This window comes from Pristiophorus japonicus, unplaced genomic scaffold, assembly GCF_044704955.1.
Source record: "Pristiophorus japonicus isolate sPriJap1 unplaced genomic scaffold, sPriJap1.hap1 HAP1_SCAFFOLD_332, whole genome shotgun sequence".
NCBI lineage: Eukaryota > Metazoa > Chordata > Chondrichthyes > Pristiophoridae > Pristiophorus > Pristiophorus japonicus.
This window is the reverse complement of record NW_027253128.1, coordinates 390,080-417,601: the sequence shown is the minus strand read 5'-3', so window position 1 is coordinate 417,601 and position 27,522 is coordinate 390,080. Positions and strand designations below refer to the sequence as shown.

Sequence of the window (27,522 nt, the reverse complement as noted above, 5' to 3'; positions counted from 1 at the left end):
GGTCGGCTTATGATTGGACAAAGGGAAAGAGGGATCAAAAGAGATAGGCTGGACTAGGATGTCACTCTAGCCCTATCTTATTATCTTTTGCCGAAAATGTATAACCATCGTCCCTTTACAATGTAACGTCACTTTGTCCGTAGGAAGTGGGTGCGTTCGAACAGACTTGCATTCCTTCTGTCTGATAAAGTCCCCGATCGGGATTTATTTTTTAAATAAAAGCTTGCTTTGTTTAAAGCACAAACGGTATTCGTTTCAGTAATTTTGCTGAACCAGATTGAGGTAAAATAATCCAGAAATCAGCACATGTACCATGAAACCTCACTCACTAGTTTGTTATATCGGGGAATTTCATATTGTTATGGGTGGTGTTCATGGTCTGTTCTATATTGAGACCATTGGATACTCTGTTTCTCTGCCGTGTACCATGAAACCTCACTCACTCGTCCTGGTACATCACACTCCCGTGTACCATGAAAGCACACTCACTGGTCCTGGTACAGCGCACTCCCGTGTACCATGAAAGCACACTCACTGGTCCTGGTACATCACACTCCCGTGTACCATGAAACCTCACTCACTGGTCCTGGTACAGTGCACTCCTGTGCACCATGAAAGCACACTCACTGGTCCTGGTACAGCACACTCCCATGTACCATGAAAGCACACTCAATGGTCCAGTTACATCACACTCCCGTGTACCATGAAAGCACACTCACTCATCCTGGTACATCACACTCCCGTGTACCATGAAAGCACACTCACTGGTCCAGTTACATCACACTCCTGTGTACCATGAAAGCACACTCACTGGTCCAGTTACATCACACTCCCGTGTACCATGAAAGCACACTCACTGGTCTCGGTACATCACACTCCCGTGTACCATGAAAGAACACTCACTGGTCCTGGTACATCACACTCCCATGTACCGTGAAAGCTCACTCACTGAGCCTGGTATATCACACTCCCGTCAACCATGAAAGCACACTCATTGGTCCTGGTACATCACACTCCCGTGTACCATGAAAGCACACTCACTGATCCTGGTACAGCACAATCCTGGCTCCAGTTACAGGACATTCCCGAGTCCCGGTCCAGCAGAATCCCAGATCCACGTACAGTACGGATAATAAGAAAACCGCTGGGAATTCACATCTGGAAGAAAGCAGGGACCAGACCCTTATGGGAGTGTTTGCTTGAACTGAACCGGAGTAGACATGCTCAGCAGTTTCTAATTGTTCATATTTTACTGTGTTTGATAAGGGTTATACTTTATATAAACCCATCGTGGCATATCGACCAAACTAATGATAAACCACGATTATGGTCATTTTAAGTTCTCATCAATTTAACCCAACCTGGGAGACAAGCATTCTACCATTGATGTTGTTATTGGTGCAAAAACTGAACCATTGCTGCTGTTGTCAATAGTCCAGTAACACATGATACTCGGCCGGTTATTTAAAACCACATGCCTTTCAAAGTTTGTGTTAAATTGGTGAATAACCGGAGTGTTCAATGAGCGAATATCCAGCCTTTAAATGGGGCAATACCCGGATTGTTAAATGGGTCCGTGCCATTAAACAGCAGTGGGTTGTGGAAAGTTAATCAAACAGATTAGAGGATCACCTCATAATTCCCCAAACATTGGTCACGGGTTTACAACCGTAATCATCCACTTTCAGTCATCCTGTTCTTCCAGGAAACATCCAAGTGCTGGCGACTAATGTAGTGATTATTGTATTGGGTTCGTCATTCAAAGACCATGACCAATTAGGCACAGCGCATTAATCCGTCGGGATTAAGAATCCTCTATTCAAGTTTCTGTTCAGTTGCTGGTTTTGTCAGTAATCGGCCCCTCCATTGGTTCTCGCTGCGTCCGCAACAGAGAGAAAGAAAGTGAGAGAGAGCGAGAGAGAGAGAGAGAGAGACCGGGGGAAAATCTGTTCCATTTCTGTCCCTTCCCTGTCGACCAACAATCCAAAGGCGGATGATTCCTCTTATCCCCAAGTGTGGTTCCTGTGTTTGGGCAAAGGATGAAATTTAAAGCAGCCATTGCCATAATATTGCTGCCAGCTTTGGTGCAGTCCATGGATATTGCTGCCAGAGTTGGTGCAGTCCATGGATATTACTGCCAGAGTTGGTACAGTCCATGGATATTACTGCCAGAGTTGGTGCAGTCCGTGGATATTACTGCCAGAGTTGGTGCAGTCCGTGGATATTACTGCCAGAGTTGGTGCAGTCCGTGGATATTGCTGCCAGAGTTGGTGCAGTCCATGGATATTACTGCCAGAGTTGGTGCAGTCCGTGGATATTACTGCCAGAGTTGGTACAGTCCATGGATATTACTGCCAGAGTTGGTGCAGTCCATGGATATTACTGTCAGAGTTGGTACAGTCCATGAATATTACTGCCAGAGTTGGTGCAGCCCATGGATATTACTGTCAGAGTTGGTACAGTCCGTGGATATTACTGTCAGAGTTAGTACAGTCCATGGATATTACTGTCAGAGTTGGTACAGTCCATGGATATTGCTGCCAGAGTTGGTACAGTCCATGGATATTGCTGCCAAAGTTGGTACAGTCCATGGATATTGCTGCCAAAGTTGGTGCAGTCCATGGATATTACTGTCAGAGTTGGTGCAGTCCATGGATCTTACTGTCAGAGTTGGTACAGTCCATGGATATTGCTGCCAGAGTTGGTGCAGTCCATGGATATTGCTGTCAAAGTTGGTACAGTCCATGGATATTACTGCCAGAGTTGGTACAGTCCATGGATATTACTGCCAGAGTTGGTGCAGTCCAGGGCTCCAGAAGATGAGGCAGAGGATGTGAAAGAAGTGAAACTGAAAGTGCAGATATTAGTTTAATCGTGGGACAGGACCCATTACTGCGGCATGAACCTCTCACCTGAAGATTATTCCCACCAGAGTTTGCCCTGTGCGGCTTTAACGGTGCAAGTGGGCAGTGCGTGGAACATATATGGCAGCACAGCCTCGGGAAATGCCGGGCGGTGAGATTCGACCCTGACTTAGAGAAACTCATCCTTATACTTCTGATGGTTTGGACTGAAGTTTCAGGTCCAATTATTACGCTGCAGAATGCATCCACTTATCTCTGTTACCTTTTGGCATTAGATACCTCCAACCCACCGTCTTACAGCAGCAGATGGGAGTTTTAAGGCAAAGCTTTAGTCGTACGTGTTCATCGGAGGCATGTGGCCGAGAATGTGAGTGTTGACTGGGTGAAAGGACCGGAAAGATAACTGTCATGTATTCAACCAGCATTGTAACCCATGTAGAAACTGACAAGTTGTACACTGAGAACAATGACCACTAGGTGATGAACTTATGGGAGACACTCCTAACCTGGACATTCAGGTATAAAAGGGGAAGCTCCACCCACCTCCATCACTTGAGTGCTGTGGAATAAAGGACAGGTCACAGACTGATCTTCTCTCGATACTATACTGTATAGTAAGGATGTATCAATGGCGACGAGAAACTAGGATTTAAACCACGTGAGCATGGCCACGAGCAGAACGAGAGTGTTATGGAATGGTTGGGACAGAGAATCAACATTGTCAAAGCAGCACCCAGTTCTCCAGGCAGACAAGGGCAATTGGGCATGCCCCAACATGTAGTCGAGCCCAGAGGGAGAGTTTGACAGAGACAATGGCTCACCGAATGGCGATTCACGCCATTGCAAGGGACAATGCGGCTAGTAATGGAGCCATCAACACCTGTTAATGGCGCACTTAAGGACAGTCACAGAGGCAGTCAGAGACGATCGACTGGAAAGGGGCCTTTTGTTTCCAACAACAGCTCATGTTGGAGGTGTGGAGGCACACACTCAGCCGGAGTTTGCAGAGATGAGCAAAATACCTGCAGAAATGAATGCTGGGGAAATCGGTGGAAGCTGAAGTTCAGCAAGTTCATGTGGAGCACATATACAATTCATACAGCAGGACGCCACCGATAATGATAAAATTGCTCCTCCATTGGCATCCCAGTATCAATGGAGCTAGACACGGGGGCCAGCCAGTCGCTGATGAGTATCAAACAGTTCGAAAAATTGTGGGCATCCAAGGCCAGGAGGCCAAAATTATCGCCGATTGACGCATAGCTACGGACTTACACAAAGGAGATCATTCAGGTGCTAGGCAGTGCCAAGGTAGTCATGACCCACAAAGGTTCGGAGAACAGGTTGCCACTCTGGATTGTCCTGGGGGACAGTCCCGCACTACTGGGGAGGAGGTGGCTTGTTGTCACGAACTTGAAATGGGACGATGTCTCTGCAATTTCCTTTGTGGATCGCGTTTCATGCTCACAGATCCTGGACAAATTTGACTCACTGTTTCAACCCAGCATTGGCACTTCCATGGGGGCCACGGTAGTGATTCACATAAACCCGGACGCCAGGCCAGTACACCACAAGGCCCGAGCGGTGCCATACGTGATGCGGGAAAAGATAGAAGGTGAATAGGGCCGCCTGCTGAGGGAAGACATCATCTCGCCCATCGAATTCATTGACTGGGTGAGCCCGATTGTGCCGGTGCTCAAGGCGGATGGGTCGGACACGCTATGTGGTGATTACAAGGACATCATCAATCGGGTGTCACTCCAAGACCAGTACCCACTACCGAGAGAGGAGGACGTCTTTGCGACGCGCTCCGGTGGCAAACCTTTTTCAAAATTGGACCTGATCTCAGCTTACATGACCCAGGAGCTGGCGAGTGAGTCGAAGAAGCTGACCAGCATCACGACACACAAGGGGTTGTTTGAGTACAACAGATGTCCGTTCGGGATTCGCTCCACCGCCGCGATCTTCCAACGAAATATGGAAAGCCTCCTCAAGTCGATTCCAGGGACGGTGGTTTTTCAGGACGACATTCTCATCACGGGTTACGATACTGAAGATCACCTCCACAACCTGGAGGAGGCGCTACGCAGACTGGACCGGGTAGGGCTGCGACAGGGAAAGGCGAAGTGCATCTTCCTAGCTCCAGAGGTAGAATTCCTGGGGATGAGGCTAGGAGTAGACGGGATCAGCCTTACTGCGTCCAAGACGGAAGCGATCCAGAGAGCACCCAGACCCCGTAACACGACGGAGCTGCGTTTGTTCCTGGGGCTCCCGAAATATTTGGTAACTTTCTTCCCAAATTGTGCACGCTGCTAGAGCCGCTACACGTGCTCTTAAGCAAAGGTTGCGAATGGGTCTGGGGGGACAGCCAGGAAAGGGCTTTTAATAGAGCACACAATTTGTTATGTTCCAACAATCTGTTAACACTATATGACCCATGTAAGAAACTTGTGTTAACGTGTGATGCATCGTCCTATGGTGTCGGGTGTGTGTTGCAGCATGTCAATGCCAAGGGTCAGTTACAGCCGGTAGCTTATGCCTCCAGAATTCTGTCCCAGGCAGAAATGGGCTACGGGATGGCAGAAAAGGAGGTGCTTGCATGTGTATATGTGGTAAAGAAAATGCACCAGTACCTGTTTGGCAGGAAATTTGAGCTGGAGACAGATCACAAACCCCTCACGTCCCTTTTGGCCGACAACAAGGCCATAAATGTAATCGCATCGGCCCGCATACAGAGGTGGACACTCACGTTATCCGCCTGTGACTATACAATTCGGCTCAGACCGGGCACTGAAAACTGCGCCGATGCACTCAGCAGGCTCCCACTAGCCACCACTGAGGGGGCTACCGAGCATGCTGCTGAGATGGTCATGGCTTTTGAAGCTTTCGGATGCGAAGGCTCACCTGTGACAGCCCGTCAGATTAAATCCGCTATTACCTTTATTCAAGAAATGTGTCCTGAATGGGGACTGGGCAGCCACGTACAGGGCATGCCCTGAGGAATTTAAACTATTTCACAGGTGCAGGAATGAACCCTCGATTCAGGCCGATTGCCTACTGTGGGGAAACCGCGTAGTCATGCTCTAGATGGGCAGAGAGGTGTTGATCAGGGAACTCCACAATAGGCACCCGGGCATTGTCATGATGAAGGCAATTGCCAGGTTCACATGTTTGGTGGCCAGGGATAGACGCAGATCTGGAACTTTGTGTTCGCAGGTGCAACACGTGTGCCCAGCTGGGCAATGCGCCCAGGGAAGCCTCCCTTAGCCCCTGCTGCTGGCCCGTCAAGTCTTGGTCACGCATCCATGTGGACTACGCAGGTCCTTTCATGGGAAAAATGTTTTTGGTTGCAGTAGACGCCTACTCCAAATGGATCAAGTGTTACATTTTAAATTCAAGCACATCATCTGCCACACTAGAAAGTCTATGGGCAATGTTCGCCGCCCATGGTCTACTGGATGTCTTGGTCAACAACAATGGCTCGTGCTTCACAAGCACTGAATTCCAGAACTTCATGGCAGGCAATGGAATTAACCATGTCAGAATGGCACCATTCAAACCGGCCTCAAACGGCCAGGCAGAACGAGCAGTGCTGATAATCAAAAAGGGGATACTCGGAATCCAAGAGGGTTCCCGATAAAGCCGCTTATCACGCTTCCTGTTGGCCTACAGATCCCGAACACACTCGCTCACAGGGGTTCCAGCCACAGAGCTGCTAATAAAAATGTACGCTCAAAACCAGGTTATCCCTTATACCCCCGACCATGAAAGAAATTGTCGAGAGCAGGCGCCAGTCACAATGCGACGACCATGACAGGAATGCGAGGGCGCGTTGTATTGATGTAATTGACCCTGTCTTTGTCCTCAACTACCCTGCAGGGCCCAAATGGATCGCAGGCACTGTGATTGCAAAATGGGGAGAATAGGATTCTGGTAGTTAAACTTACTAATGGACAAATCTGCCGCAAACACGTGGATCAAACAAAAATGAGGTTCAGCAACCCCGTAGAAGAAGCAGAGGAAGAACACGATATAAAGTTCACTCCACCACAGGTGACCGAACACCAGAACCAAAGGGAGGAGAGCTCAGTCACTGTGGGCAGTCGGGACAGGGCTCAGGCACTGCAAACAGCAGACACTCAGGCCAGTGCCCAACAACCGAAGCCCCAACTCAGGCGCTCTACAAGAGAGCGTAAACCACCAGCGAGACTCAACCTGTGATCCCAATAAGACTTTCTGCGGGGGAGGTGATGTCATGTATTCAACCAGTATTGTAACCATGTATAAACTGACAAGTTGTACACTGTGAGAACAATGACCACTAGGTGGTGAACTTGTGGGAGGCACTCCTAACCTGGATCTTCAGGTATAAAATGGGAAGCTCCACCCACCTTCATCACTTGAGTGCTATGGAATAAAGGACAGGTCACAGACTGACCTTCTCTCAAGCATGGGCCTCGTTTGCATTTTTAATGTAGAGTAAGGACTTAGCAATAACTTTACTCTGAAGGATCAAACACACCATTCTGGTTTTGGTGAAGAAGATAATCATTGATCTGAAGTGTGGGGTTGAAGACGTGGAAAATGCTGCCTGGTGTCATAGTCTAACAGGTCATTTGATTCAGCTAATAGCTTCTAAACCTTCCTGCTGTGTTGTTGGTTGCAAAACGGGAGCATGTGGATTAGTGAACTGTGTGTGCGAATGTCACCATGTGTACACCGACTTGCCGTCTGGTGTGATATTGGCTATTTGGGCAGAAATGCGGCGTTGTGAGCTCCGCGTCCCCTGTGTTAATCCTTCTAAAGGGCCCCGCAACTTCCGTGTGCAGGAAAACCCGGAGCTTGTGATCTGTCAAGGTATGCATTGGTTATTATAGATCAGAATTTAAAAACAAAATGACGTGCAAATATTTAATATTTGTTTAATAAAATATTGGCACGGCTTAAAATGTTTCATATAATTTTTCAAAATATTAACTTTTATTGTATTTGTTTTCAGAAAGTGGTTTTTAATTAAATTTGAAAATCAGAACATTTATGCTCAGTAACATTTGTAGTTTAATTATTTGGGGGATTCGATTCGGAAACGGCTGTAATGGAATTCCCAATTTTGATAGGAGGACCATTCCCACGTGATCTCAGGGCCGCTCCCAAACTGTCTGCATCGATGGGATCCGTGGGTCTTTACACAGGCGACAGCTGCAGGCCCCAGACCAGAACTCTGTGCGGCCTGGGAACCTGGAGGTCTGCTTGGGAATATATCGTGTGTCTGAGGTGTACTCCAGAGGTTCGCCTCCGACCGCAATTTCAGGACATTGCTTCACTGAAATGAAGATATCTCTGTGGGGAGAGAATTGACATTGTAATTCATGCAATAATGAACATGCACCGCTGATAATACAAAGACTCATCTCATTGGATGACCAGAACTCCCTTCTCCATATAACCATAAACTCCCTTTAACTGCAGCTAGCAGCGATCTTCTAATTCTGGAACAGGCAACATTCCCCAACCTTTGATCATACACATGGCAAAGCTTCAGCAGCAATCAGCGATCTTCCTCCCTGATAGTGACAACCCAGAGTTGTTGTCATTTAACGGCGTGTTTTACCACTCAAACCTTAACAGGAAAATGTACTGGGGAAATATTCTGTTCTTCTCGAGATGAATATCGGCCATGTGGAGCAAAGATAACTAACCCTCCATGTGTCTGTTGTGATGTCTACAACCCCACAATGCATTCTTCAATACACATATTTAGGACGTGCATCTTTGGCCTTTGTCCATCACTCATAGATTGCAAAGATTTCAGATCACCTTCCTGTAAATAATAATCTCAGCACAAAGGACTGGAGATCAGCTTGTGCGCTGGTTTCCCTCCCAGGTTTGAAATCAGCATTGTTCTCTCTATCCCTGCCCCAGTAACACAATTTTTCTCTCTATCCCTGCCTCAGTAACACAGACACAAATGGCTGTCCTGTGGACTACCCTTTGGTTCTGTGTAGGTTCTTTAAAATTGGAGTTTTTTTGGCGAACACTGTGAATGGGAGAGCTGGTATGACTTGTATATGAAGCTCCTGTACTGAATTAAAACATAACGTGTTGCTAAAGAAGAAAATTAATGACTCAACATGTTACCATTCAGAAGAATGAGAGGTGACCTTACTGAAACAGATAAGATAATGAGGGGGCTCGACAAGATGGATGCAGAGAGGATGTTTCCACTAATAGGGGAAACTAAAACTAGGTGAGAAAGATAGAATAAGGGGCTGCCCATTTAAAACTAAGATGAGGAGAAATTTTTTCTCTGAGCGGGTTGTAAATCTGTGGAATTCTCTGCCCCAGCGAGCTGTGGAAGCTGGGATATTGAATATATTTAAGGCGGAGATTGACAGAGTTTTGAGTATTAAGGGAGGGAAGGACACGGAAGTGGAGCTGAGTCCATGATCAGATCAGCCATGATCTTATTGATTGGTGGAGCAGGTTCGAGGGGCTGAATGGCTGCCTCCTGCTCCTATTTCTTATGTTCTTGTGACTAGAAAAGTGAAGTAAACTTGACCCACCACACGTCAAGTTGGATCTGTTATTGAGCACGCGTTCCGTATATTCTCAGGGTTACAGCTTCACTGCTTATGAGGCAAAATACCGAATAAGTGCATAAGAACGCGAGAAATAAGAGCAGGAGTCGGCCATTCATCCCTTCGAGCTTGCTCCGTCGTACAGTGAGAACATGGCTGATCTTCTGCCTCAACTCCACTTTCCCACACTATCCCCATATCCCATGATTCCCTTAAGATCCAAAAATCTGTTGATCTCTGTATTGAATATGCATAACGACTGAGCTGCCACTGCCATTTGTGGAATATAATCGCAAAGATTCACAACCCTCTGAGTGAAGAAATGTTTTCTCATCTCAGTAACTCGTGGGGTGCCCCAGGGATCAGTGCTGGGACCCCAACTATTTACAATCTATATTAACGACTTGGAAGAAGGGGCCGAGTGTAACATAGCCACATTGGCTGGCGATACAAAGATGGGAGGAAAAGCAACGTGTGAGGTAGCAAGAAATCTGCACAAGGACATAGACAGGCTAAGTGAGTGGTCAAACATTTGGCAGATGGAGGAAAATGTTGGAAAGTGTGAAGTCATGCACTTTGGCAGAAAAAAATCAAAGAGCAAGCTATTATTTAAATGGAGAAAGGTTGCAAAGTGCTGCAGTGCAGCGGGACCTGGGGGTACTTGTGCATGAAACACAAAAGGTTAGTATGCAGGTACAGCAAGTGATCAGGAAGGCCAATGGAATCTTGGCCTTTATTGCAAAGGGGATGGAGTATAAAAGCAGGGAAATCTTGCTGCAGTTATACAGGGTATTGGTGAGGCCACACCTAGAATACTGCGTGCAGTTTTGGTTTCCATATTTGCCAAAGGATATACCTGCTTTGTAGGCAGTTCAGTTAATGTTCACTAGGTTGATTACGGCAATGAGGGGGTTGACTTATGAGGAAAGGTTGAGTAGATTGGGCCTCTACTCATTGCAATTCAGAAAAATGAGAGGTGATCTTATCGAAACGTATAAGATCATGTTGGGGCTTGACAAGGTGAATGCAGAAAGGATGTTTCCACTGATGTGGGAGACTAGAACTAGGGGGCATAATCTTAGAATAAGGGGCCCCCCATTTAAAACTGAGATGATGAGAAATTTCTTCTCTCAGTTGGTTGTAAATCTTGGAATTCGCTGCCTCAGAGAGCTGTGGAAGCTGGGACATTGAATAAATTTAAGCCAGAAATAGATAGTTTCTTAAACGATAAGGAAATAATGGGTTATGGGGAGTGTGCAGGGAAGTATAACTGAGTCCATGATCGGATCAGCCATGATCCTATTCAATGGTGGAGCAGGTTCGAGGGGCAGTATGGCCATCCAATAAAGGTACTGCAGTTATCATGGGCGACTTTAATCTACATATTGATTGTGCTAGCCAAACTGGTAGCAATGAGATGGAGGAGGATTTCCTGGAGTGTATTAGGGATGGTCTTCTCGACCAATGTCTTGAGGAACCAACTAGAGTGAGCGCCATCCTAGACTGGGTGATGTGTAATGAGAGAGGACTAATTAGCAATCTTGATGTGCGAGGCCCCTTGGGAAAGGGTGACCATAATATGATAGAATTCATTATTAAGATGGAGAGTGTCACAGTTAATTCAGAGACTAGGGTCCTGAACTTCAGGAAAGGAAACTTCGAAGGTATGAGATGTGAATTGGCTAGAATAGACAGGTGAGTGATACTTAAAGGGTTGATGGTGAATCAGCAATGGCAAACATTTAAAGATCACATGGATGAACTTCAACAATTGTACGTCCCTGTCTGGAGTAAAAATAAAACGGGGAAGGTGGCTCAACCATGGCAAACAAAGGAAATTAAAGATAGTGTTAAATCCAAGGAAGAGGCATATAAATTCGCCAGAAAAAGCAGCAAACCTGAGGACTGGGAGAAATTTAGAATTCAGCAGAAGAGGACAAAGGGTTTAATTCGGAGGGGGAAAATAGAGTATAAAAGGAAGCTTGCTGGGTACATAAAAACTGACTGCAAAAGCTTCTATATATACGTGAAGAGAAAAGGATTAGTGAAGACAAATGTAGGTCCCTTGCAGTCAGATTCAGGTGAATTTATAATGGAGATAAAAGAATTGGCGGACCAGTTGAACAAATACTTTGGTTCTGTCTTCATGAAGGAAGACACAAATAACCTTCCGGAAATACTAGGGGACCGAGGATCTAGTGAGAAAGAAGAACTGAAGGAAATCCTTATTAAGCGGGAAATTGTGTTAGGGAAATTGATGGGATTGAAGGCCGATAAATCCCCGGGGCCAGATAGTCTGCATCCCAGAGTACTTAAGGAAGTGGTCCCAGAAATAGTGAGGATGTTTTTTGAAGATGTAACGCGTAGAGTGGACAAGGGAGAACCAGTGGATTTGGTGTATTTGGACTTTCAAAAGGCTTTTGGCAAGGTCCCACACAAGAGATTGATGTGCAAAATTAAAGCACATGGTATTGGGGGTAATGTACTGATATGGATAGAGAACTGGTTGGAAGACAGGAAGCAGAGAGTCGGGATAAAGGGGTCCTTTTCAGAATGGTAGGCAGTGACTAGTGGGGTGCCGCAGGGCTCAGTGCTGGGACCCCAGCTCTTTACAATAAACATTAACGATTTAGCTGAAGGAATTGACTGTAATATCTCCAAGTTTGCAGATCACTCTCAACTGGGTGGCGATGTGAGCTGTGAGGAGGATGCTTAGAGGCTGCAGGGTGTCTTGGACAGGTTAGATGAGTGGGCAAACGCATGGCAGATGCAGTATAATGTGGATAAATGTGAGGTTATCCACTTGGGTGGCAAAAACTCGAAGGCAGAATATTATCTGAATGGTGGAAGATTCGGAAAAGGGGAGGTGCAACGAGACCTGGGTGTCATGGTACATCAGTCATTGAAAGTTGGCATGCAGGTACAGCAGGTGGAGGAGAAGGCAAATGCTGTGTTGGCCTTTATAGCTAGGGGATTTGAGTATAGGAGCAAGGTGGTCTTACTGCAGTTGTGTAGGGCCTTAGTGAGGCCTCACCTGGAGTATTGTGTTAAGTTTTGGTCTCCTAATCTGAGGAAGGATGTTCTTGCTATTGAGGGAGTGCAGCGAAGGTTCACCAGACTAATTTCCAGGATGGCAGGACTGACATATGAGAAGAGACTGGATCGACTGGGCCTGTATTCACTGGAGTTTGGAAGGATGAGAGGGGATCTCATCGAAACATATAAAATTCTGACAGGTTAGATGCAGGAAGAATGTTCCCGATGTTGGGGCAGTCCAGTACCAGGGAACATAGTCTAAGGATAATGGGTAAGTCATTTAGGACTGAGATGAGGAGAAACCTCTTCACTCAGAGAATTGTTAACCTGTGGAATTCCCGACCGCAGAGTGTTGTTGATGCCAGTTCATTGGATGTGTTCAAGAGGGAGTGAGATGTGGCACTTACGGCTAAAAGGATCAAGGGGTATGGAGAGAAAGCAGGAAAGGGGTACTGAGGTGAATGATCAGCCATGATCTTATTGAATGGTGGTGCAGGCTCAAAGGGCCGAATGGCCTACTCCTGCATCTGTTTTCCATGTTTCTATGCTTCTATACTTAATATAGGGTGGCCAGTTCACATCAGGGCAGCATGGACCGTTGGTCACAGACCAACTGATGAAAAGTGCAAATGATAAAGGAGAAAACTACTGAAACTCTCGTTGACACAGGCATGTCTTTCAAATCCTCAGCTGGGGATGAGTTTTGCTCTTGGTACTTATATTCCACTTTGTCAAATGCTGTTCTTTACTCGATCTGAACTTCACGTCTTCCTGCCCTTTCATTTTTTCATTGAGGTGTTCAATCCCACCCTTTCCCTTTCCCTTTGCTCTCCTTGAACCTTTGTTGGTTTCTCTCTGTTCCATCACCATTCCAGGTGTTACTGCGTCGGTTCGTAGTGCATAAAATGGTCATGTGACCAAATGCTCTCAGAACTCAACAGGAGCCCGATAATTTCAGCCGAACATCACGCACTGCTTGTAGCGCAAGATTGTGTGTGTGAGAGAGGTTACATCTTCAGATCCTCAGTGGGATTACTTATGGAGTGCACAGCTCGCAGTCTGGACGCAAACCGCTCATATTTCCGCTCATATTGCCCTGTCAATATCCACCGTGAGGCTCGGTAATTGCAAACGTAACATTCCTGAAAGCAAAGAGCTGTTTCCAAAACCGAAAAACGTGCAGACCGAATGCACTATTTCCTCTTCACACTTCAGACTGCACTTCCTCAGCGGGGACAATGCAAGAAATACACAGCCATCAACAATTGAATAATCGGTGTTTGTAACACAGTAGGAGGCCATTCTGTCCAGCACATATCTGCCAGCGGTTTGTTGGAGTAATCGAACACTGCTCCCTCTGCTCTGCTCCCTCCCTCCATAGTCTTGTGTCTTCATCTGAGTCAAATATTGCTCACTTTTGCCTCAGAAGTTGCAGTGGTGTCTGCCTCAAGTACTTCCTGTCGACAATCATTCTCTTCCCCAAAAACTCCTCCTGTGCAAACATCATTTAGTATCTCCTCTTACTCTCTTAATGTTTGTATAAACAGTGGAATAGTTTTTCCAGATTATACAACATAAGAACATAAGAAAGAGGAGCAGGAGTAGGCCATACGGCCCTCGAGCCTGCTCCGCCATTCAATAAGATCATGGCTGATCCGATCATGGACTCAGATCCACTTCCCCGCCCGCTCCCCATAACCCCGTATCCCCTTCTCGTTTAAGAAACTATTTCTGTCTTAAATTTGTTCAACGCCCCAGCTTCCACAGCTCTCTGAGTCAGCGAATTCCACAGATTTACAACCCTCTGAGAGAAGAAATTTTACCTCAGCTCTGTTTTAGATGGGCGGCCCCTTATTCTAACATCATGCCCTCTAGTTCTAGTCTCCCCCATCAGTGGAAACATCCTCTCTGCATCCACCTTGTCAAGTCCCCTCATAATCTTATACGTTTCAATAAGATTACCTCTCATTCTTCTGAACTCCAATGAGTAAAGGCCCAACCAACTCAACCTTTCCTCATAAGTCAACATAGAAACATAGAAACATAGAAAATAGATGCAGGTGTAGGCCATTCGGCCCTTCGAACTTGCACCACTATTCAATATGATCATTGCTGATCATTCACCTCAGTACCCCTTTCCTGCTTTCTCTCCAAACCCTTTGATCCCTTTAGCCGTGAGGGCCATATCTAACTCCCACTTGAATATATCGAATGAGCTGGCATCAACAACTATCTGCAGTGGGGAATTCCACAGGTTCACAACTATCTGAATGAGGAAATTCCTCTTCATCTCTGTCCTAAATGGCTTACCCCTTATCCATAGACTATGTCCCCTGGTTCTGGACTTTCCAAACATTGGGAACATTCTTCCTGCATTTAAACAGTCCAGTCCCATCAACCCGCTCCTCTCCGGAATCAACCTAGTGAACGTTCTCCGAACTGCCTCCAAAGCAAGTATATCCTTTCATAAATATGGAAACCAAAACTGCACGCAGTATTCCAGGTGTGGCCTCACCAATACCCTGTATAATTGTAGCAAGACTTCCCTGCTTTTATACTCCATTCCCTTTGTAATAATGGCCAAGATTCCATTGGTCTTCCTGATCACTTGCTGTATTTGCATACTATTCTTTTGTGTTTCATGCACAAGTACCCCCAGGTCCCGCTGCATTGCAACATTTTGCAACCTTTCTCCATTTAAATAATAACTTGCTCTTTGATTTTTCAGCCAAAGTGCATGACCTCACACTTTCCAACATTATACCCCATCTGCCAAATTTTTGCCCACTCACTTAGCTTGGGGCAACTGTGCGACCAGACTGCTTCCAGGCATCCACAATGAAGCACTCTTTATTTTGGAAAAGTAAAACTGAGAGTGGACAAGTTCCAACCTGGTCAGAGCAATCTGAAGCTTTAATTCATTGACACCCTGGTTAACGATGTCTTGTAACATGTGCCTGCGTCAGTCTCTGTGGCACAATGGGTTGGTGTGTTCTGCTATTAACCGAAAGGTTGGTGGTTAGAGCCCACCCTGGGACAAAGCCTTTAACTGTTAATTTTCCCTCTGAGGATTCAGTGCCCCACAGTTCCAGGTTGTCAATGTGCATTTTGGCTGCGCGAATATATTCCGCAAACATTGCCAGCTGCGCTGTTATCCAGTGAGTTCCCACTCCAATACATTTGGGAGCATTCAGTTCAAGTAAAGCGATTAAAAAAATAGACTGATCATGTTCCTGCAGCAAACGCATTGGAAATAAATGTCGTCATTGGGTTTGAAGATACTGTTGGAAATTGATTCTGTGGATACATATAAATATCTGGAACATGCCATCGCACCATGTGACACGATATTTAATTTCTGGCTATTGCACGGATGGTATTAGGAGAAACAATTCAGAACACGCTGGATAATTTGAATGATATTTTACCTGCATCTAATAATGAATATTTGTTGAAGAGAAATGCACCATCTCCGTTTTGTCATTTGATCTCTCCTGCCTTCCACCCTGCCCTCCCCCATTTCCCTGCCTCTGCACTTACTTAAAACATGTTGCAACTCGAACATTTCCCAGTTCTGGAATTGAACTCGGGACCTCCAGCGGGAGTTTAAAGACTCTGTCGTGGATATTTATCTCCGTGTGACTTCTGCCATTTGGAACGGTGAAATGTTTGTTAAAGAGAGTCAGTGCAGAAGATTCAACATTTCACTTTATTCCTGAACACTTCCTTCTTACTTGAGGACAAAACGTTTCAAACAGTGCATTCCAGATCGTAACACCTCGCTGAGTAAAAATATACCTCCTCTCCCTGCATCCCCCGCCCCGGATTTTTCCTTTTACCAATTATCTTATGTCTGTGTCCTCTGGTTACCGACACTCCTGCTCGTGGAAACAGTTTCCCCATAATTCTGAAAACCTCTATTAAATCTCCCCTTAACTGTGATGACTGGGGTTCAATGTGGGGAAGGGTCAGTTCATCCACTTTGCACCGAAGAATGATCGGCCGGGGCATGATCTAAAAACATTATGTTCGAGAATATTTTTTCTGTGATGTAGCCGGTCCTGTTAATTTCAACAAAAGTTGCAACGGATTCCTGGAGTCATAAGCACTTAAAATTTAAACCATTCTCCTAAAATACAGTGTGTAAATGAGATAGGGATAAAAGTTCATCACATGAAAAGAAAAAATAAATGATTGAAGCCACCACTGTCCCTCAGTAACCACATTATTATTTTTTTCATTCTGCAAAAGAAAGTTATCAGTCAATTGATGGTGATTAAATGAATTCTTATTTTTCACATTAGCTGCATGTCATCAATTATATTCGGGTTTTAGTTTGATAATCGTGTTGTAAATATTATCTCCCTGACAAAGAATCGAACCTGTGTTGCAATGGTGCAAAGGTGGATTCAGCAAATCATTTGAATATGATCTCAAAGTTGCGTGAATTTATGATCACGGTTACAATTTGTTTTGGTGTGAATCAAGTGGATTGAAAATGACAATAATGTCACCAACTGTAACGATGCAGCAATAAAACAATTTATAATTTGCTGGTGGTCTAGTGGCAAGGGCTTGGTGATCCCACTGCTCTGTCGTCGGTTTGATTCCCACCTGGGAAGTTGCACTTTTAATTCAAAACCTTACAAAAACAAGAATTCATCTATTTCACAAATCTATATGCAAATCATGTATTACAAAAAGAATGATTGATTTAAACATTATTATGTTCTATGAAATTATTATAATCTATGAAATTCTTTTGTAAAACTTCAACCATTTTTTATGCCCTGAGCATGTTTTTATCCCTATCTCATTGGGGTTAATTTGGTGCAAATGATGAACCAGGGCAAAGGTTAGGCAAAGGTTTCTATAGTGTAGCGGTAATCACGTTTGCCTCACACATGAAATGTCCCCGGCGCGTGCTTTATTTTAGAATATATTTGCTGTAAAATAAATTGAACAGAAGTAGCCCCAGGTTACCTGTCTGATGAGCAATGAACATTTTAAATCTCCGAAAATATGAGTGTGTAAATTCAGATCGGGAATAACATTTCATCCTGCAATTATTAAAGTTCAGTTATTGAAGTTTCGACTGTCCTTCAGTCACATTCCGAACTCGGGCTCCCTCTGTGAGCGCCTAACCATTAAACGAGCAGGACACACGTTATAGAGTTTAATTCTGGACTTAATATTTTCTTTGCTGTTTCACAATAACCAGATCTATGCTCCAAAACCCATCTCACTGTTTCCCGGTGTCAGTCAGAGACTTTGCTTTTTCGACCTGTCTTCAGAAGCGCCGCACGGTCCCACTCCGACAGTCAATGCGCTGTTGGGACGTTAGTGTATCCAGGCTGTGGGTGGCCACCCCGAGCGCAGCAGAGGGGTTTCTGCATTAGTTCTGGGTTGGGACAGTATTTCCCCTTCTCTCTTCCTCTTGTCTGCATCCTGTGCTTTGGTTTCTGTAGTTATTCCCCGGCCTTATTTTATGTGTTTAAAGCGGAACAAAAGATGAAGTGACGACACTCTGGACCAATTTCGTGAAGTGAAATAAGGAGCAATTAAAGAATAAGGGAGAAGCCACTGTCGTCCTTTTGACAGGAGAATAACCTCGCCCATGGCTGTTCATCCACAGCAAGTTTATACATAATCTTCCTGCCCGGGATCCTTTCGCGTAGAAAGCAAACGTGATAAGGGCTCCACTGCGGAAACCGCTCTGACCAGAAGTACAGCAGAGGGCAGCTGACCAGTGAATGCCTTCTGTGCTGATCGGGAATGTGTTGGCTCACCTTAAACAACTTCTGTCCCTCACTGACAGCTGTGAATCCTTCTCCTCCACTGCCCTTTACACAAACATGTCACTGATCCCCATCCACCACCCCACATCCCCATCGTGTTATCTTCCATGTTAGCACAGTGGGTTCGCGGAGACACCTACTCTCTCCCCGCGGTTAGTGAACTCAGTCAGTCTGTAAAATTAAAGGGAAACAAGTGTCCCGCAAAGGGCAGGGGAAGGAAGAGAGTCTGTAACCTGGGTTTAATTGTTTGTCAAAGGCTACCCGTCCTGTTGTCTATTTCCAGCAGTTTCCTACTTTCACAGGTGGAGATACCTGTCCTGGACCATGCTCCTAAAATTCAATGAGGTCGGGATAAAAGTTCCTCACGTACTCAGGGCAAAATCAATGATTGAAGTTCTACAATGGATTAATGAATGATGTTTAAATCAATGAATCTTTTTTTCCACATGCGATGCACATAACTCTTTCTTATAAGGTTTAAATTTTGATGGAAGTGCAATTTCCCTGGCCGGAAATTGACCCAGTGCCGCGGTGGTGAGAGCGCCGAATCCTAATCACTGGACCACCAGGGAACGCTGCATTGCTGCATCGCTGCATCGTAATGCTTGGTGTCATTATTGTCCTTTTCTTTAAACATAATAACTTAATTTATTTCTAGTCGGCTGGATGGCAGAACATGATCCAAAAATGTAATTGTTTTACTTGAGCTGAATGCTCAGTAAAGTACTGGAGTGGGAACTCACTGGATAACAGCACAGCTGGCAATGTTTGCAGAATATATTCGTGCAGCCAAAACGCACAATGACAACCTGGATCTGTGCGGCAACGAATCCTCGGGGAAAAAGCAGTTAAAGGCTTCACCCCTGGGTGGGCTCAAACCACCAACTTTCGGATAAAAACCGAATGCACTAACCCTTTACATCACAGAGACTGATGGAAGAACATGATGCAAGCCAAGCAAAATCAGGGTGTCAATCAGTTAAAGCTTTGGATTGCTCCGACCGGGATGGAACTTGTCTACTCTCAGTTGTACTTTTCACAAATAAAGGGTGGGACATTCATTGTGGATACGTGGAAGCAGTCTGGTCCCGCACACTGCAGACACTTCAATGTCACCGCCAACCAGCTCTCCCACAACCGGTGTGATCTACCTTCCAGCCTTCCGGTGCCTTGTCTGTGACGAAGTATTCTGATTGTCCCGAAGCCGGTAGTAGGTTTTAATTCCTTTTCAGCTTCTGACTGCGGATGTTGCTGTGATTAAATGCAAACAAAATGCTTAAAGGGACAGTTGGATTCACCGTTTCTTTGCTTGGCGAAATTTCAAAGATTGAAAGCGACGCACATCAACCCCAAACCTCGTCACCTACTCGCAAACCGCTACACGCTGCTCCTGTGAGATGGAAGCCCAGTTGCTGTTTCAAGCTTGAATACAGGTACAAGCAGAACTCATTCAAAGAAAGTCCAAGTCCCTGAGGCACCTGATTATTTGCACCGAACTCCTTCGCAAAGAGTTGAGGTTCGTGTGGGGTGATTTGGACACATCTTTCCCCACACTACAACACTTCAAACATAACTCAACGGCTGTAAAGCGCTTTGGGGCGTCATGAGTTACTGAAAGGCGCTGCAGATGTGCAAGTCCTTCTTTGCAAAAGAATGGGCTCGTCCGGGATTTGAACCCGCAATCTCTCGCGAATTTACAATATCAACCCCGAAGCGAAAATCATACCCCTAGACCAACGAGCCAACTATTTGATTAGCACGGCGATAAGGTGTAACTATTATAAAAGCAAATTTTGTGTATGTTGCTATTCTTGGTTGGAGGAGCAGTTGAGACGGAATCAGTGACTTTGACTTTTCAACCTGTCTTCTGAAGCGCCGCACGGTCCCACTCCGACAGTCAATGAGCTGTTGGGACGTTAGTGTATCCAGGCTGCGGGTGGCCACCCCGAGCGCAGCAGAGGTGTTTCTGCATTAGTTCTGGGTGCGGACAGTATCTTTCCCGTTCTCTCTAGCTCTTGCCTATATCCCTGTGCTTTTATTTCTCTATTTATTCCCGCTCGCTCAGTTTCTAGTGTTTAAAAGGGAACAAAAGATGAAATGGGTATCACTGTGGAACAATTTCTCTCACTCAAAGTGCTACCGTTGCGCCATGAGGTCTCGGTAGCTCGACGTTGATATTCAGGTTCATCTATAAATATATCTAAATATATCGACATGTATGGAAGCTGTTCCCTGGTGGTCGAGTGGTTAAGTCCGGCGCACTTGTAGAATTTACCAATATCTAGCAAAGATTCCAGGTACCTTTCCCCTACAGAGGAGAAGAATCCCTTTCTGGGCATTTAAAATGAGTTTAAAGGGGCAGACGAAGCCTGCGGGGGATAAAAGGGGCTGCATTCATGGAGACCCCCCCCCCCAGTGTTTGGACTCATAGGAAAGGGAATTCAAAATGGACCTAAATTACAGAAGCTTGAGATCCCCTAAACATCTGTGGGAAGGAGTGTTAGATCTCTTAATTTACAATGAAATACGAACTCCGATTGTAGTTTTAACTTCTTTATTTTTGGCAGACAGCAGTAACAAGTTCTTGGCTTTAAGCCAGGTCTTTGTTCTTCTGGGACCACATGGTCAAAATGGCTGTACGTATACCTGGATCAATTTACAGAAAAGAACTCACCTTCTTTGACCTTATTGGCTCAATTAATAGTCTTTTAACCTTTTAATTGGCTCGCTACCCAAGGTCCTAAAATGTCAAGTTGATGAATGACTTAATGCAACATGCTGAACTGCACATAGTCATTGGAGTCTGTGTTTTCTCCACTTGTCTAAATGCAGCCTGTTTGAATTATCTATCAATCCCCCACTTTGATTCTTTCACAAACTGAATCATAAAACATCAGGTATCTCTGGTTAAACATTCTACAAAATAATTTCATACATGCTAATAGAGTTTCCTTCTAAAATTTGTTGATGTGTTTCGCCACATGTCCGGACTAGTAGCTTCCACACAAATTTACACCAACCCGAGTTCCATCGTGGCCACAATGGAAGTCTGATTTTAGTAGGCTAATTAACCTTATTCCAATTTAATCCAAATCAATATCTTAGTTCAACCAGTAAACAACCTTCCCTTAAGCATAACATACCCCTGTGCCATGTACAGACGGTCTGCTGGGACCTGCAAGGTGTCTCTCCTGCGGGACAGCAGCTACAGCCGCCTGGTCGCAACAACATTTAATCAACATACACAAACAATATAAAAGTAAAACAATTACAATGAATAGAATTAAACCTTCCACCAAAGAAGTTCCTATTGAACCTAGCCATTCAGTGGCTCCACTCCACAAAGTGAATGATGGGGGTTGCTTAAGTTTTTCTATCTCCTTTTGGATATGCTCCGCTAAGTGGGTAATTTCTTCGGAGCTATCTGGGATATATGTGCAACACTCAGTTCCGAGTAGGGTGCAAGTACCTCCCTTTTCAGCCAGGATGTAATCAAGTGTCAGTCTATTCTGTAGGGCTACTGTGCGGATTGCTACCATTTCTGCATTGATTTTAACTAGGGCCTCTGAGGTATCATTGGTTACTCATTCCACAACGGATGCCATGTTAATGGATTCCCTTGCCAGTTTGGCGGTCCCATACCCAGGGATCAGAATGCAAAGAACCTCTCTGTTTCTGTGATAGCTCTCTTAGGACGGTGTAAATGTTCCGACAGTGACTTTATATGATACATATAAGGCACAATGTAGGCTAAATAGCAGGATCCCATCCAATTCTGGGGCAGCCAAGGGTAGGCCTTGTGGCCACACACCCAATAGGTGCCATTATATGCAATGAATGTTAGCTGTTTCTTTGTCAGCAACACTCCGGGGCCTGTCCAAGCTTTTTCATCTGTTTTATTCAGAATCCCCATTATGTTAAAATTCCCACATCAGCCCAGTTTGCACGGTTCCGTGACTTGATTATGTTATAATTCCGGGAGCAGTTAAAATACCCCATATTTTGGCATCCTTTGATGTTTCTAATCAGACAGACCGATTCCCCTGGTCTTCCTATTCCCGTTGTTTTAGTGATAACAAAAAATGGGGGCCGTTTGAAATTATTGTAGCTCGGTTGGTATCCCCCTTCAAAGTAGTCAGAATGTAACCTGCTGACTTCCATTTACATGCCCAGTTTTCCGTATCCTGAAACGCATTGCCTGTTTTATTTTGATTAATTATCCACTCAGCCATTTCCGAGATATTCAAGGAAACTGGCCTCAAGGGAATCCATCCCTTTGAGTGAATAGAGATATGCGCAAACACCCAACAACTAGAAATGTTAGCTTGTTTGGAATAAATGTATGACATATATAAAAAGGTATTTACATGTAATTCCCTTGCTACCCTACTATTTCCCTTTGGTGCAGAAGGTCGGCTTGTAAGAAGTAGGCCGAGAATACCAACAATCAATAATACAGTAAATTTATACATATTCGCAAAAAGTAATTGTCCTTGTTAGATTTCAGCTTCAGTTACGGGTGCTCATTGAACGTGTGAAGCGTGGATCCAGGCTTTCTTTCTTGGACTTTAACAGCTGCCTGGGTGGTCAATAACACTTGATAATGTCCCTCCCACTTGGCACCCAAAGGTTCTTTATGCAACTTTTTCACATACACCCAGACTCCCGGGATTATGTCGTGTCCTCCTTCGGGTGGATTACCCCAAGCTGCCGATACCTGTTGGGAAACAGAACTAATAGCATTGGTTAAGTTTTGACAGTATGATAACAAAGTGTCACTCATTAAGTGAACATCAGCTTTCCGTAAATCGATAGTTCCTGGCAGCAACATGGGTCTTCCTGTTATAATTTCAAATGGGCTGAGACCTGTAGTTCTGTTCGGGGTTGCCCTAATGCTACACAGCACTATTGATAGTGCCTGGGGCCATGGTGTTCCTTCTTGGTGATATTTGGCAAGCCGTTGTTTCAGAGTTCGATTCATTCGTTCTACTTGTCCTGATGATTGTGAATGATAAGGACAGTGTAAATCCCACGTAATGTTCAGTAACCTACAGACTTCTTGGCAGACAGCACCTTTGAAGTGTGTTCCCTGATCTGAGTCAATGCTACTCGGCACTCCCCATCGGGGAATGTAATCCTTACACAAGACCTTTGCAGTGTGATTGGCTGTGGCTCTTTTAGTTGGGACAGCTTATACCCATCTAGAGAATCTGTGAATACTTGGCATGAAGGAAGAGATATATAATCAACCTGCAGATGCTGGAATGGTCTGACAGGGACAGAGGGCCTCAGTTGGGGCAATACCGTGATGGGTCCAGAATTATTTTTCTGGCAGACCAAACAATGGTCTGTTACCAGCTGGGCATGTTTTTTAAATCCCCGACCCCACCAGCTTTTCTGGAACCGTGCCGTCATCTGTTTTGAGGCCAAGTGCCCCCACGAGTTGATCTGTTGTGCTAAAAAAAGGCATAAGCGCTTGTAGCGCGACTGGCTTGTCGGTAAGTCTTTGTCTCCAGACACCATCTTCGCATAGCTTAATTCCTGCCTCAATCCATGTCCATTTTTCCTCTCGGGAGCACTCGCCTTGCATTGTTTGAAGGTCTCGTGTCAGAGTCCTGAGTGCTTTCAATCTGCACATCTGTGTTGGTTCTTCTGGAGGAACGCCCTGTGAGGCGGCATCTTTAGCTGCCTGATCAGCTAGGGCATTTCCCTGTGCTTCTGTGGTATTTTCCTTGGTATGGGCCTTACACCTCAGGATGGACACTTCCTGAGGTAATTGTATGGCCTCCAGTAAATCTCGGACTTCTTTTCCATTTCGGATAGGTGTACCAGCAGCAGTGATGAATCCTCTTTTCCGCCAGAACATACCAAAGTCGTGAGGGACTCCAAAAGCATAACGCGAAGCTGTGTTGACATTAGCTGTCTGTCCTTCTGCTATTCGACATGCCTCTGACAGGGCCCGGAACTCGGCCTGTTGTGCTGACGTTCCTGAGGGTAAACATCCTTTTGCCACTACCTCATATAAGATTGTATCTGCCCATCCTGCTTTTCTGGTACCATTCTCAACAAAGGAGGAACCATCTGTAAACAGGATGAGGTCTGGGTTGTGCAGAGGCTCCTCTGCTGCTAAGGCTGCTTCTTCTGTTTCTTTTAAAATCTCCACGCAGTCATGCTCTTCACATTCTCCCCCCTCTTGCTCCCTCGATTCTGACATCGGGAGCATAGTTGCGGGATTAACCGGGCTGGCCCGGACGATATGGAGATTAGGAGCTTCCAAAACTGCTGTCCAGCGGGTCCATCTTGCTGCTGTCACCTGAGACATTCTATTCATAGACAGCAAATCGTGGACGGTGTGGGGACACTTGACAATCAGCTTTTGGTCGAGGACTCGACCCGCAGTGGTCATTACCGCTCGACATGTAGCTTCCATGGCCCTTAGGCAACTTCCCCATCCGAGGGCGACGGCATCCAGTTTTGCCGAATAATAGCCAATAGGTCTTTGCTGATTCCCATGTTTTTGTGTCAGTATAGCTGTCATATATCCTTCTTTCCCATGGACAAACAGGGTAAATGGCTTACCACTGTCGGGGATTCCCAGAGCCGTTGCCGAACACAAAGCCTTTTTCAAACTCAGGAAGGGCTCTTGCTGTTCTTTTGTGAGGGTGATGGCTTCTTTAGAGGCACGTTTCCCCTTTAAAATATCATTCAATGGCTGAGCAAGCTGTGTGAAGGACTCAATCCAATTTCTGTTAAAGTTACACAATCCCAAAAAAGACCTTAGTTGCTGAATAGTGGTGGGTTTTTTAGCAGCCCGAATGGCTGCAGTTCTATCCTGGGTAAGTTCTCTCTTTCCTTGTGAAATCTTTTGTCCCAGGTATACAACCTCTTCTTGGGATATTTGTGCTTTGTTGATGCTGGCTTTATGTCCTTTCAGCCGAAGGTGATCCAGCAAAGCTCGTAAACCTTGTTCATGCTGTTCTTCCGTGTTTGAAGCTAGCAGGATATCGTCTACATATTGGATGACTGTGGGTGACAGGGGAGGTAATTCTCGCAAATGGCTTTGTAAAGCCATGTGGAATAACGTAGGGCTGTTGTGAAAACCCTGCGGTAACCGGGTCCAAGTATACTGTTATTCTTGGACCGTGAAAGCAAACCACTGTTGAACCTCCGGTGCCAGAGGCGCCGACTAAAATCCGTTGGCCATATCTATAACCGAGAAACATTTATGTTCCGGTTTGAGGGCATTAAAAATGGTGGAGGGATCTGCGACCAAAGGAGCTTTTTGATCAATACACTGGTTAGCTTTCCTATAATCGACAGTCAAACGCCAAGTCTCATTAGATTTCTGTACCGGCCACACGGGGCTATTGGAGGAGCTACGCGTTTTAATAAGCACCCCTTGTTTCTCCAATTGCTGAATAACCGGTAAGATTCCCACGATGGCAGTTGGACTGATGGGATACTGTTTAGTGCATGGAGGCTTGGTCCTTGTAAATGACGCAGGCTCCATCTGGAGTAGGCCACAATCGTTCTTATCTTTAGCCCATATCGGTGTTCCTTCAATTCTTCTTTCTTCAAAGTTCTAATTGGCCATCTCACCCGACCATCCTCGAAATGCAACGATGAATCTACTTGGATTAGAACGTCCATTCCCAAAAGGGGTTGATCTACTGGGCCTATCCAGACCGGCATGGTTAGTTCATGTGGACCCAGCCCGATAAGTACCGGTGTTGTCCTTTTAATTTCCATTTTATGGCCCCCAACTCCATAGGCTGTACGTGCCCTACCATCCAACGGCAAAAAGTCTCCATATTTTAGGGATAAGCATGTAAAATCCGCCCCTGTGTCTAAAAGACAATCCACATCCTTATCACCCACCCTCACAGTTATATATAGCCCATCTCCCCTTTGTTGTATTAGTGCGAGGAGGGGGGCCAGGGTGGGCTCTAATCGTTTTTTGCTATCCCAAGTAACTCCTTCTGTTGTTGTATTGTCAATCGCTTAAATGCTTCTATGAGGTCGTTAACTTGTGACAAGCCTGGCTTGTTGGCTGAATTGTATCCCTGGCTGCGTCCTCTTCCCCAGCCACGACCTTTCTGTTTGGCCCTGCAGGTCTTGGCCCAGTGACCTTCTTTCCCACAATAATGACATTTTCCGGGTAATTTCCCTACTAACTATTTATCTGAATCCTGGGATTTTCATCTCATAGCCTGTACAGCTCGGACTTTAGCTCCCATATCCCCATCTATTTGGTTGCATCGATCCACCAATGCTTCAAAGGTAGTTCCTCGACCTTCCCAGTCTGGTAACACCACCTTAAGCATTTTTGACAGTTCTGGATTTAGACCTGCCACGAAAGCTGCTTTCAGCGGTCCAAAAGTGTTCATCCATTTCCTCATCCATATTATTCATACCCAAATGTTCTAGCCACGTGCATCTAAACCGCTCGTCATACTCCAGGACATCCTCCATTCCTTTCTGTTGGCAGGCTGCAATTTTTCCCCAGTCTGTCTTAGCTGGACTGAAGGCTTGCAGCCAGTGTTTAATCGCCTCCCATCCTGCGTCTAATTCTTGATCATTCTGCCCCAAAGCTTCTTCTACCTTGTCGTGCAATTTTCTTCCCTGTGTTTTTGGCACCATTATGGTCAAAATTTGCACTCCGTCCCAGGGATGAAGTTGATATATATTTCTTAAGCGGTCCAATTGGTTCCACGTTTTTACTCCCCCTTTCTTTGGATTGGGCAATTCCTTGGACCATTTATCAATTTTCACTGGGTCTGCCGGATCATCAACTAAGTATTCTTCGTACACCCTTTTCTTTGTTTTTTTGCTTCCGCCCTCATCCGCAGTCTCTTCTGATTTGACTACAACTCGTCTTTTTTTAAACGGGGCAAAGTGCACCCCTAATTCTTCATCCTCCGACCCTGTATCGTCGAAGGATTCAGTATTCGTATCTATTCCTCCGCCGTGTCTTCGGGTTTGCGCTTTTAATTTTTCCAAACATGGGTACCCTTGGAATTGATCAATACATTTTCCTTTTCCTATTACTGTCTCTTGACCTAATGATGTTTTCCATTCTTTAATTTCACCTTTAAGATCTTTAACTTCCACTTCCAGCTTTTCAAGTTCAAGCTTTTTCTGTCGCAGCTGTGCACAAACTGCTTGCAATTGATCCTTTGTACTGGGCAGTTCTCGATCAACTTGGGGACGCATTATAATTTCGTTCCGCTTTCGAATCTGGCCCAT

At 45.3% G+C, this 27,522-nt stretch overlaps 1 pseudogene; it reads right to left on the bottom strand.

The window, feature by feature from the left end:
- Nucleotides 1–27,522, bottom strand: part of LOC139249767 (probable G-protein coupled receptor 139) — an 85,027-nt pseudogene extending 57,505 nt beyond the window's left edge.